This window comes from Odocoileus virginianus, chromosome 24 (genome assembly GCF_023699985.2).
Source record: "Odocoileus virginianus isolate 20LAN1187 ecotype Illinois chromosome 24, Ovbor_1.2, whole genome shotgun sequence".
In the NCBI taxonomy this organism is placed as follows: Eukaryota; Metazoa; Chordata; class Mammalia; order Artiodactyla; family Cervidae; genus Odocoileus; species Odocoileus virginianus.
This window is the reverse complement of record NC_069697.1, coordinates 48,500,836-48,513,567: the sequence shown is the minus strand read 5'-3', so window position 1 is coordinate 48,513,567 and position 12,732 is coordinate 48,500,836.

Here is a 12,732-nt window from a genome sequence, read left to right as displayed (position 1 = left end):
TGTATTCATTATTTTAATTTTAAATAATAACTTCATAGCTTTTCTCTTTGAATCTTTGATAGTGTTTATAGATTAAGCCTTTGTATTATCTATCCATTTCCATTTGTTACATATTTGTATTTCCAAGCAATTGAAGCAAGGTAAATGGAATGCTTAAATTCATTTATAAATTATTATTTTTATTCTTAGTTTGACAGTACTGCAAATAAACGAATAAAGTATGAACTAAGATGGAGTGGAGATTATGGGTCTGTGTTTTCAAGGCATGCCATTATATAATCAATTTATCTGCTATGTGATCTCTTACTCATTCACTTATTTTGTATATATCTTTTGATCCTCTGTTAATCAAATCTATTTCCTTTTTTATTATTATGTTAAGTAATTTTAAACTTCTCTATGTTGTAAAAGGATTATTAGCAGAAGCAAATGCAGCTTTTTTATTAAAATTTTCTATTTCAGAATATATTTAAAGAAACTGTAAGCATCCTTTTGTCTTATTATTTACTTGAAATTAAGTTTTGTTTCTCAGCTAAATAGATGCACTTATATTTTATTGGTATTTCACTAAACATTTTGTACACTACTGTCCCCATAAATATAACACTCTTTTTGCTTTATAAATCTTCCCTTATAGTGCTTTTACACAATTATCAAATTAAAACTGAACTATAATTCCTAATATGAATTTGTTGTTAAGAATATGAGTTATCAAAATAGATTAAAGACTTAAATGTAAGGTCAGAAACTATAAGCTTTTAGAGGAAAACCTAGGCCATATACTCTTTGACTAAATCACAGCAAGATTCTCTGACCCACCTCCTAGATTAATGAAAAAAAAAACAAATGGGACCTAATAAAACTTAAAAGCTTCTGCACAGTAAAGGAAACTATAAACAAGATGAAAAGACAACTCTCAGAATGGGATAAAATAATTGAAAATGAAGCAACTGACAAAGAATTAATATCCAAAATATATAATCAGCTCATACAGCTCAATATCAGAGAAGCAAATAACCTAATTTTAAAAAATGGCAAAAAACCTAGACAGACATTTCTCCAAAGACATACAAATGGCCAATAAATAAATGAAAAGCTGCTCAACATTGTTCATTATTAGGGAAGTGAAAATCAAAACTACAATGAAGTATCATCAGTCAGAATGGTCATCATCAAGAAATCTAAAAAAATAAATGCTGGATAGGATGTGGAGAAACGGAAACCCTCCTACACCTTTGGTGGGAATGTTAACTGATATCACCATTATGGAAAAGATTATGGAGGTTCCTTAAAAAAAAAACTAGAAATAAATCTACCATATGATCCAGAAACCCCACTACCGGGCATATACCTTGAGAAAACTGCAATTCTAAAAGACACATGTGCCCCAGTGTTCATTGCAACAATATTTACAATAGTCAGGACATGGAAGTAACCTAGATGTCCATCAACAGATGAATGGATAAAGAAGTTGTGGTATGTTTATACAATGGAGTATTACTCAGCCATAAAAAGGAATGGATTTGAGTCAGCTATAGTGAGGTAGATGGACCTAGAGCCTTTTATACAAAGCGAAGTAAGTCACAAACAGAAAAGCAAGTATCATATATTAATACATATATGTGAATCTTGGAGCTCCCATGGTGGCTCGGATAGTCAGGAATCCACCTGCAATGCAGGAGACCCAGGTTTGATCCCCTGGAGAAAGGAATGGCTACCCACTCCAGTATTCTTGCCTGGAGAATTCCAAGGACAGAGGAGCCCAGTGGGCTACAGTCCATGCGGTTGCAAAGAGTTGGATATGAAGAGAAACAGGACTGATGAACCTAGTAAAGAAGGGACTTGTAGACACAGTTGGGGAAGACAAGGGTGGGGCAGATTGAGAAAGTAGCATTGACATATATACACTATCGTGTAAAACAGACAGTGGGAAGTTGCTAAATAACACAGCCTTGCGCTCTGTGATGATCTAGAGGGCTAGAGGGGGTAGGAGAGTGGGAAGGGAGGGAGGCTTATCACGAAAGGGATATGTGTATATACCCCTGTAATATCTCTAATTATGACAGATTTGCATCTTTGTATGGCAGAAACCAACACAGAATTGTAAATTTTCCATCGAAAAAAAGAAACAATGAATTACAAAAGACGTAGCGATTTTCATGTGACTTATCACTGTTTTCTTCCTGCTCCATCATTTCCAGGTACAAAATGTTTTGGTACAGAATGTTTCCCATATTTCGTATTCGTATTCCAGTTGGATTTGGTAAGGCTATGTGTGTACTCTCCAGCTTTCAGAATCTCATTTGAGAGTAAACAAGAAAAAGAAAAAGAATATTATAATGGGCCAATATTAAATACAAGGAAATCTGTGACAAAGTAGCATATCGACAAAAAATAATTATATTAATTGGTTGTTTCATGTATAAAAGTATTTTGTTTGACAGTTTTTATATAATTAGTACTTACAGCGGTGAGCCACCTAGAATGGGTTGGACAGCAATAAATGGAAAGCAGCAAAAAAATGAAAAATTTGTTATGTGGGATAGCCAGACCAAACTTCCATCATCGCATGCAAGTTGAGTAAAATTTGAGAGAGACGTTTAAACTTTCTGTCAAGGTTGGTAGTTGATCAACGCTAAGGTTCAAACTGAGTGAAAGAGTCTAGCCTGATGTCCTCTAATCATTAAAGAAACGAAAGAAAAGAAACTTTGGAAGGTATGAGAAACTAGTAATTGAGTGCCTTTTTAAAATTCTTATGCCACTTCTGTATGTTTATTTTGAAAACTAAGTTTAGAAATCTAAGTTATTTTTACTTCTCTAGTGGAAACAAAAATTTGATTTTCTTAAGCCCTGTCACATAAAAATTAGACAAGCTCTAAAAAAAAAAAAAAAAAATTAGACAAGCTCGAATCCTCAGCTATTTGCTATTTTCAAAGTGACTGTGACTTAAATCCATTTTTATTGTAAAATTTGGGGAAATTCCTTTGTGTGCCTCTGATCTCTTGTGGCACCACGGCTAAATAATTAGGAGTTTTTGTTATTGTTACACTAAGAACTACATATTATAAATTGGTACAATGAGGCTGGAGTACTTGAGATACTTAGGTGTAAATCCTGATTTGAAGGAAATCCTTTCAAGTCATAGTGCTTAAGTTCATGGATTTTAGAAGCAGACTGCCTGGATTCACATCTTTAGGTCTGTATCAGGAAGGTACTCTTCTCCCAGGAAGAGTAACGATTACTGTCCTGCCTACTGCAGGTACCAGCCTACAGATGACTACAGCTGAAGGAAGGGAGGAACTTATTCTTAAATTAACTTTATAGTTTTGATTATTAGTATTGATCTGGACTTAATAAATACTCAACATAGACTGTACTTTGAGACTTAAACAGAATTTCTTATTACTTTGTTTGCTTGTTTTTTCCTTGGTTCCTTAGCCATTTATTTATTTGTATTGAGGTTCAGTTAGTTGAATTACAATGTTGTGTTAATTTCTGGTGAATAGCAAAGTGACTCAGTTATACATATATTTTATTTTGTATTCTTTTCCATTTTGTGCTTAATTTGTTTTTAAAATAAAAGAGATCAGAAAAATCTTAAGGATTACTGTTATTATCATCAGAGGCAGAAATAAAACTAGACAAATGAGTGATTTACAGGAACAGTGGAAGCAAAAATAAACTTGTTTTATGATTCCTGTCCCAAGTTTTCGTTGTTGACAATAAGATATACCCAGATTTCACAAGGATACAGTCCCTGAATTGGAAACTCCTCCAATCCACTGTCAGCACTGTACTTTACTGAATGCAACTTAAAGAATACATATAAAGGGACTCTGTTCCCTTCCCAGAAGAATTTTTCCTGATATATTCCTCTTTTATTTACTTCTGCCTAACCCATAACATGTCATGGTTCTCTTAAAACAGTCTCATATATTTACTGGGCCTTGTGTTCCTATACAAAAAGGAATAATAACAAAAACACTAAGTATAATAAACAGGGTTAAAATACTTCAGGGATCTATGTGAAGCAAATCCTTAGTTTTCAGGCTATTTGAAATAATTCTCTGTGGCTCACCAATTACAGTTTGTTTAGAGCAATTGACCCCAGGAAGTTACAGTTCAATATTAATTGTGTTCCTCTGCCTATTCTTCATGTAGGGAAAGAACATGTGGATGAAAAGTAATGACAGAATATTTTTCCCCTTCCATGAGTTTTAAACATTTTACATAAAAAGGACAGTTGAGGAAGATGTAATAAATAATCAAAAGCAAAACACATTCCTTCTTTACATTTGGTGATGAATTCACACACCTAAATTATATTCTTAATATATATTCTTAAATTATATTCTTCTTTTCTGAAGAAATATTACACACAGGCAACATATACTATATCCATGTTGCTTTTTTCTAGGAAACACAACATAATGAGAGATGATATATCATTTAGGTATAAATACTGGTGACACTGTATGAAGTAACCTATCTAAAGCTTCAGGCTGAAAACATCATACATTGAATGTTCTGTGTAATAGTTCTCTCATCCTTCATAGCTCTTGCATGTCTATGGAAGACAATGCTCTTGGAAACTTATATCACCTCCTATTCTTTATCACCTCTCACCTATATTTGAGAAGTATTGCTCAAACTATCAAGGCCATAGAGTTGAATATCACACCAAGAATGAGTTCTTCACTCAATACAGATAATTTTTTGGACTTATGCTTGTTTAGAATATTTATTACAATTTCTGATTTATTTTAATTTTCCACAGAGATCTCTATCAGCAAAGAATGGGATAATTCATATAGCTACGATTTTCAAGACCTTGTGAGAAGGTAGCCCGAAAAATCCAGAAAAACTGCCTAGTTATTAAGTATCTCCTCCAAGCTTCATCTATGCTCTTTCTTTAATGCCCTCCATAAGCCAAGGAAATTTAGGAAACTAAAATACCTGACAATGTTATCTGTACAAATTCCCTCTATGTGACATGTTTATTTATCATTAAATAGTTACTTTTCATATTCCAAGTATGCATTTTTCTCATTTGTTTATTATTGATTACTTATATTGGTATATTAATCTTCAGATAGTTTCTATATGACATACACAATTATAAAATAATTAAAAATATCATAATATTCAAGTGAAAAATATATGGCCATTTTAGAAGCTGCACGTTGCTATTTGAGCTGTGCTTCTCAGATCAACAGAATTAGCATCTTCTTGTAAGCTTATGAGAAAAGCAGCATCTCAGACTCACCTTAATCTATCAGAATCTGCACATAACACAATCCCTATTACATATCCACTGAAGTGTGAAAAGCACTATTTTAAGATTACAATAGAAATCTTATGAAAATTCAGTCATAGATTAAAGCAACACATTTATTCTTCTATTACAATTTTTAAAAATTATTGTTTTCTTAGAGTAAAACATCATTATAAGAAACTATTGAGTGAAAAATCCTATAGACTGGTCCTTAGGCTTATTCTGTCTAGTAATATGGAAGATGGCATGAAATGAGGATGGTTCACAGCAGGAGGGAATGGAAACAAAACATACAAAATGCTAATGGTTTTATAGCTGAATTTTCAAAACACAAATACATTCAAATGTGTATGATTAATTTATTGCTTTTTAAGAAGCATAGGTTGCTTTTTCATTTTTAGATTGCCTCTTCTGATGTGCGGAGCTTTTTTGGTCTGATGTAGCCTGTGTAATATTGTCTTTAAAGTGCCAGAAGAATAAATGACGTAAGCACTGTACCTACATTTGGAAATTTTTCACTTAAGGCCTGTCTTTGAAAATGTTTTAGGTGCGACAATTTTGTATTCTTTCTTGCATTAACTACTCACATAAGATATGGTTATTATTTTTCATTTTTTTTAAATGGAGTGAAAATTTAGACTCATTGTTAACTTTATAATTTTATGATAATTTTCTCTGGTTTTTAAATTTGTCTTGGTGATACATTTATTAACAGTTTTATAACATGTCATTACAATTATTTCATTCAGTGTTGAAATAAAGAACTCTTTTTACTAAATCCATATTTCTTAATAATACTTTTATTTAATTTTCATAAATAAGTACTGCTACCATAAATTGGTTTGTACAAATAAAACTGATTCCTGGTAAGCATGTTTCTCAATTTGTGGGAGCTGTGAAGTTTATATTTTCTTCTAACTTTCAATAGAGGAGTGATTTATGAATTTTCTGAGTTGGTTAAGTGCAGGTTGGGAAACAGCTTCCTAATTTATTTTATATTTTTTCTTATTTGGGCTTCTTTCTTTGACTGCTTGCTTCTTTGTAAGTTAATTTTTGCAGAATATAAAATATGGGCATATTTTACCTTACGTGTACTTGCCCATTTTTTCCATTGACCCCACTGACAGGTGACTTAAGGTACTCCTTGTGTCTCACAGATTATAGCATGAGCTATGACCCTATACAACTGAAAGGACAGCAGTATTATGAAATACTTGGTTGACCTGAAATAAAGACACTGTCTGTCTGCTTGTCACAGGCCTGTGACAACTACAGAGCAAAGGGGAGGCCCTGTCAAACATGCCGTGCAGGCTGCAGTTACCACAATAGCAAACACACCTCTTACCAAGGGAACAAGGGCCAATATACCACGAGGAAAGGCATGGCAAGCATCCATACCAGAACACACACACACACACAGAGAAACCAAACATATTGCACTCTTACAATTTACACAAGGTCTCTCCCACATGAAAACAGCCCTTCAAGACCACAGCGCTTGCACAGTCAGAACTGACTCTTTGCGACATCATGGACTAGAACCCACCAGACTCCTCTGTCCATGGGATTTCCCAGAAAAAATACTGGAATAGGTGGCCTTTTCCCACTCCAGAGGATCTTTCTGACCCAGGGATCAAAGCTGTGTTTCCTGAATTGGTAGGCAGATTCTTTACCACTGAGCCATCCCTGCTTTTCCCTAAATTCATAGAGTCAGAGAAATATAAGTAAAATGAGAAAGCAGATACACCTCTCACAATTTAAAGAATAAGAAAAATCCCCTGAAATAACAAAAATGAAACAAAACTCTCTGGTCAACTAGACCGTGAGTTCAAAAAAAGGTAATAAAAATGCTGAAGGAAATGAGAAAGATTAGTGATATAAATGCAGATCACAAGGAACTAGAACTATAGAGAAACCAATCAAAATTAGACAACTTCATTGCTGAAACAAAAACTAAGCTAAGGGCAATGAATAGCAAACTAAATAATGCAGAAGAATGAATAAGTTTTGTGAAATATATAACAGAAATCATCCAATCAGAACAGCAGACAGAAAGACCAAAAAGGAATATCATACAAGATCTACAGGATAATATAAAGCATGACAATCAATGCATAATAGGAATCCCAGGAGATGAAAGAGACAAGGGGAATTGAAGATGTATTTGAATAAATTACAACTGTACAACCCCCAAACCTAAAAAAAGGAAACACATACCCAGTTACAGAAAGCACAGAGGGTTCCAAACAAGAGGAACTCCCAAAAGACCTACTTCAAGACATATCATAATTAAAATGATGAAAATTAGAGGACTCTTAAAGCAGTAAGAGAAAAGCAAAGAGTCAGTCATAAGGGAATCCCCATAAGACTATACTTGACTTTATTAGCATAATGGTCTAACCAAATTAACTAGAAAACAGTTCTACTATGGACTATAACAAATTTGACTTCTTACTATGCACAGAAGTTGGATAACCTGAATCAGGTAAAAATCTGAATTTAAAAAATCACTTGTGTCTCCAAACTCAAATTGTATACATTAAATATTAAGAGATCTTATAAGCTGTTCATACTTCAGTGGTTTTAATAAAGTATCATGAATTTCTGTGAAGTACAAATGAGTTGAATCATTTGCATATCATACAGACTATACATTCTATATCATTATTTTAAAAGGCAGTATTGCAACAAATACTCTTGATGATGTCCTGATGCCACAACTGCAGAAAGTGCAATTATGCAAATGTCCCAACAGAAAGTTTCTGAAGTAACCGACAAAATGTTTATGAAAAGCTGAATTATATAAATATCGCCTTTATGAGGTCCTAATAGATGCAAAGCTTTATTAAGGCTACTGAAAATAGCTGATAATGATAATATAGATAGATAGAAATATAATACCTTGCTGTTAATGAATACAAAATATTTTATGCTCCAAGGTTACTATACATACATGATCTGGCATATAGTAACTCAAGTATCATTGCAAAACATTATTATATAATAATAGTCTGACAACATCTTAATCAAAAGCTGAATCAATGCTATATCTTAGTTAATAACATTATTTGAGGAAGTATGCATTTCAAAAGATATGTTGGTGGTGAAATGATTAAAGATATGGAATCTAGAATGCAAGCTATATATGCTTTAAAAGTACCCACTTTTACATTTATTTCTTAGTTCTATTTGGCAAGTTCTTTTAGATATTAATGTAATAAGTAAAATGAAGAATTACTATTTAATGAATATAATTTCTTTGAAATTTTCAGAGATTAAAAAACTCTCTAAGATTGCACAAAGTTTACCACAAGTTTACCCTTGTTTACCACAAAAAAAGAGCATTAATACCAACTTGTCCAAGAAACCACTAGGAAAAAAGAATGACTTATTTTTGAGTTTCATAATTGGTCCATCTCCTAGTCAGTCTCAAAATTGTATGTAAATTAATTTATATTTTCCATATTAGATACAACATCATATTAACCAAAAGCAAAACAGCATGGCTTACTAAAGAACATCATGGCCTTTTCAAGGTAATAAAGACACAGACTGAACGAGTGTTAAGAGTTATGATGGATAATTTACTAGATATACTAAAAGGATACTAAAACCTTAAGTTATTTAGAAATATATTTGTTCTCACTAATATATTCAATATATTTTAGTATTTTCTGAGCATATATGAATGTGTGTATATTTTCATTGTTAATATGTATTTAAATTCTCTTGTAGTATATTATAAAATGATGTTTCCAAAATTACATTTCTTGAATGATCTGAGGCCTGCAGTGTTCATAGAATACATTTTCTAATCACAATAAAATAAAATTAGAAATCCTGTAACAAAAATCTATCTTAATAATTCATAAAGCAAATAAATAACAAGCCAATGCATATTAAATTTTGTTTAAAGCAGGAGACAAAAGAGAACATATAGCTTTAAATTTTATTTGAGCAAAGTTTGAATTTATTTGAGCACAAATGAACTAGTTTTCAGTAGAATAATAGAAGTCAGTAACAAAATATGAGTAAGTATGATATAATTGGTTATCAATGATAATAAAATGAAGGTGATTGGGACTTTAAAAAGATTAGGAAATTTGGCAATGTTTTTTGTGAGAAAAATGAGTAAAACATGAAGAAGACAAAAGTAAATATAGAATGAAAAAGGATACATTTAAACCTTTATAAAATATATATTCTAGAAAAATATAAAGCATCATAATGGATATGAGAAAACATAACTTGAAATCAATTAGAAATTTTGATAATAGTTGAGTGGAAAACACAGGGATAAGTAGCATATATGTGTTGCAAATATATTTACATATTCAGGGACAGATACCAAATCTACTGAAGTAACCCCATATGTTAAAAGAGCATGGGAAGAAGTAAAAAATAAAAGCATAAAATAAAATAAGGAAGAGGACTAAACACAACAATTACAATGCTCCATGCACTGCGGAATAGGAATAGCTCAGATCTCAGAACATGAGACTATACTACAAAATAAATGACACTTTAAATCAAACAAAATATTATTTATCTGTAAGCCCTGTGTTTGTCACCTAATCCTTTCAAGTACACTGCAATATAATTGTTATACCTACTCTCAAGAGGGTATTTATATACATATATGATTGCCTAGCACATGTAACCAAGATTTAAGATGCCTAGAATTTTATTTCAATAATATAAATAATGTAATACGAATTTGCAATTTTGAAACCTCCTCCTCTTGGACATCGCCATTAGTTCCACCATAGAGCAGCCAGGTGGCCAATCCACAAACTGGAGGACAATTACTCTAAAGATATTCTTGCATTGTTGGGAAAGTTCTAGGTTCCGCAACAAACTACCCAACCTGGGAATCCAGCAAAGGGCCCGAGAAGCCCCAGGGAATCTGACTTTGAAGATCAGCAGGACTTGATTACAGAACACCCATAGGACTGGGGAAACGGGAACTCCTAGAGAGCACAAGCAAAACCATTTGCACACCAGGACCCAGGAGAAAGGAGCAGTGACCTCACAAGAGATTGAGCCAGACTAGCCTGTGAGTGTTCGGGAGTCTCCGGCAGAGGTGTATCAGGCACTGGAGGCAGCATCCTGGGAGGCCCTGATTGCTGCCAACAGTCCTTTTGGAGAAGGTTGCCATTACCTTTACCATAGTTTAGCCTCAGGCCAGTTTACAAAGAGAGTGGACAGCCCCACCCATCAGCAGAAAACTCGATTAAAGATTTATTGAGCATGGCCCTGCCCACCAGAGCAACACCCAGTTTTTTTCACAGCCAGGCCCTCCCATCAGGAAGCTTGCACATGCTTCTTATTCTCATCCATAAGAGGGAAGACAGAATGAAAACCGCAATCACAGAAAAATCACCAAAATGATCACATGGATCACAGCTTCATAACTCAATGAAATTATGAGCTATGCTATGAAGGGCCACCCAAGACAAACGGGTCGTGAGGGAGAATTCTGACAAAGCATGGTCCACTGGAGAAGGAAATGGCAAACCATCAGCATTCTTGCCTTGAGAACCCCATGAACAGTATGAAAAGGCAGAAAGATAGGACACTGAAACATAAGCCCCTAAGTCAGTAGGTGCCCTATTGCTACAGAGAGAAGAGTGGAGATATAACTCCAGAAAGAAGGAAGAGACAGAGCCAGAGCAAAAATGACTCCCAGTTGTTGATGTGTCTGGTGGTGAAAGTAATGTCCGATGCTGTAAAGAACACTATTGCATAGGAACCTGGAATGTGAGGTCCATGAATCAAGGTAAATTGGAAGTGGTCAAACAAGAGATGATAAGAGGGAATGTCGACATTTTAGGAATCAGTGAATTAAAATGGACTGGAATGGGCAAATTGAATTCAGATGACCATTGTATCTACTACTACGGCAAGAATACCTTAGAAGAAATGGAATAGCTCTCATAGTCAACAAAAGAATCTGAAATGCAGTACTTGGATGCAATCTCAAAAACAACAGAATGATCTCTGTTCATTTTGAAGGCAAACCATTCAATATCACACTAATACAACTCTCTGCCCCAACCACAAATTCTGAAGAAGCTGAAGTTGAATGGTTCTATGAAGATGCACAAGACCTTCTAGAATTATAGGGGACTGGAATGAAAAGTAGGAAGTCAAGAGATACCTGGAGTAATAGGCAAGTTTGGCCTTAGAGTACAAAATGAAGCAGGGCAAAGGCTAATAGAGTTTGCCAAGAGAATGCACTGGTCAAAGCAAACACCCTCTTCTAAAACAGAAGAGAAGACTCTACACATCGATATCACCATATGGTCAATACCAAAATCAGATTGATTATATTCTTTGCAGCCAAAGGTGGAGAAGCTCTATACAGTCAGCAAAAACAAGATCGGGAGCTGAATTGTGGCTCCGATCATGAGCTCCTTATTGCAAACCACTAGGCCATTCAGGTATGACCTAAATCAAGTCTCTTACAATTACCCAGTTGAAGTGACAAATAGATTCAAGGGATTACATCTGATAGACAGCCTGAAAAACTATGGTTCGAGGTTTGTACCTCTGTAGAAGAGGTGGTAATCAAAACCATCTCTAAGAAAAAGAAGTGCAACAAGGCAAAACTGTTTTCTGAGGAGGCCTTACAAATAGCTAAGAAAAGAAGAGAAGTGAAAGGCAATGGAGAAAAGAAAGTATATACCCATCTGATGCAGACTTTCAAAGAATAGCAAGGGGGACAGATAAGAAAGCCTTCTTAAGTGAACAATGCAAAGAAATAGAAGAAAACAATAAATGGAAAAGACTAAGAGATCTAAAGAAAACTGGAAATATCAAGTGAATATTTCATGCAAAGATGTGCACAATGAAGACAGAGACAGTGAGGACCTAATAGAAGCAGATTTATTAGAAACAGGAGGCAGGATACACAGAAGACTGCACACACAAAAAAGATCTTAATGACCCAGATCATCATGATGGTATGATCACTCACCTAGAGCAGACATAATAAAGTGTGAAGTCAAGTGAGCCTTAGGAAGCATTACTATGGACAAAGCTAGTGTAGGTGATGGAATTCCAGCTGAGCTATTTCAAATCCTAAAAGATGATGTTGTTAAATTGCTGCACTCAGTCATTTCAGTAGCTTAGTGCTGGCCAACTCTCTTTGACCCCATGGACCACAGCATGCCAGGCTTCCCTATCCATTACCAACTCTCAAAACTTACTCAAACTCACGTCCATCAAGTCTGTGATGTCATCCAACCATATCATCCTCTATTGTCCCCTTCTCCCACCTTCAGTCTTTCCCAGTATCAGGATCTTTTCCAGTGAGTCAGTTCTTCGCATCAGGTGGCTAAAGATTTGGAATTACAGCTTCAGCATCAGTCCTTCCAATGAATATTTAGGACTGATATCCTTTAGGATTGATTGGTTGGATCTCTTTGCAACTCAAGTGACTCTCAAGAGTCTTC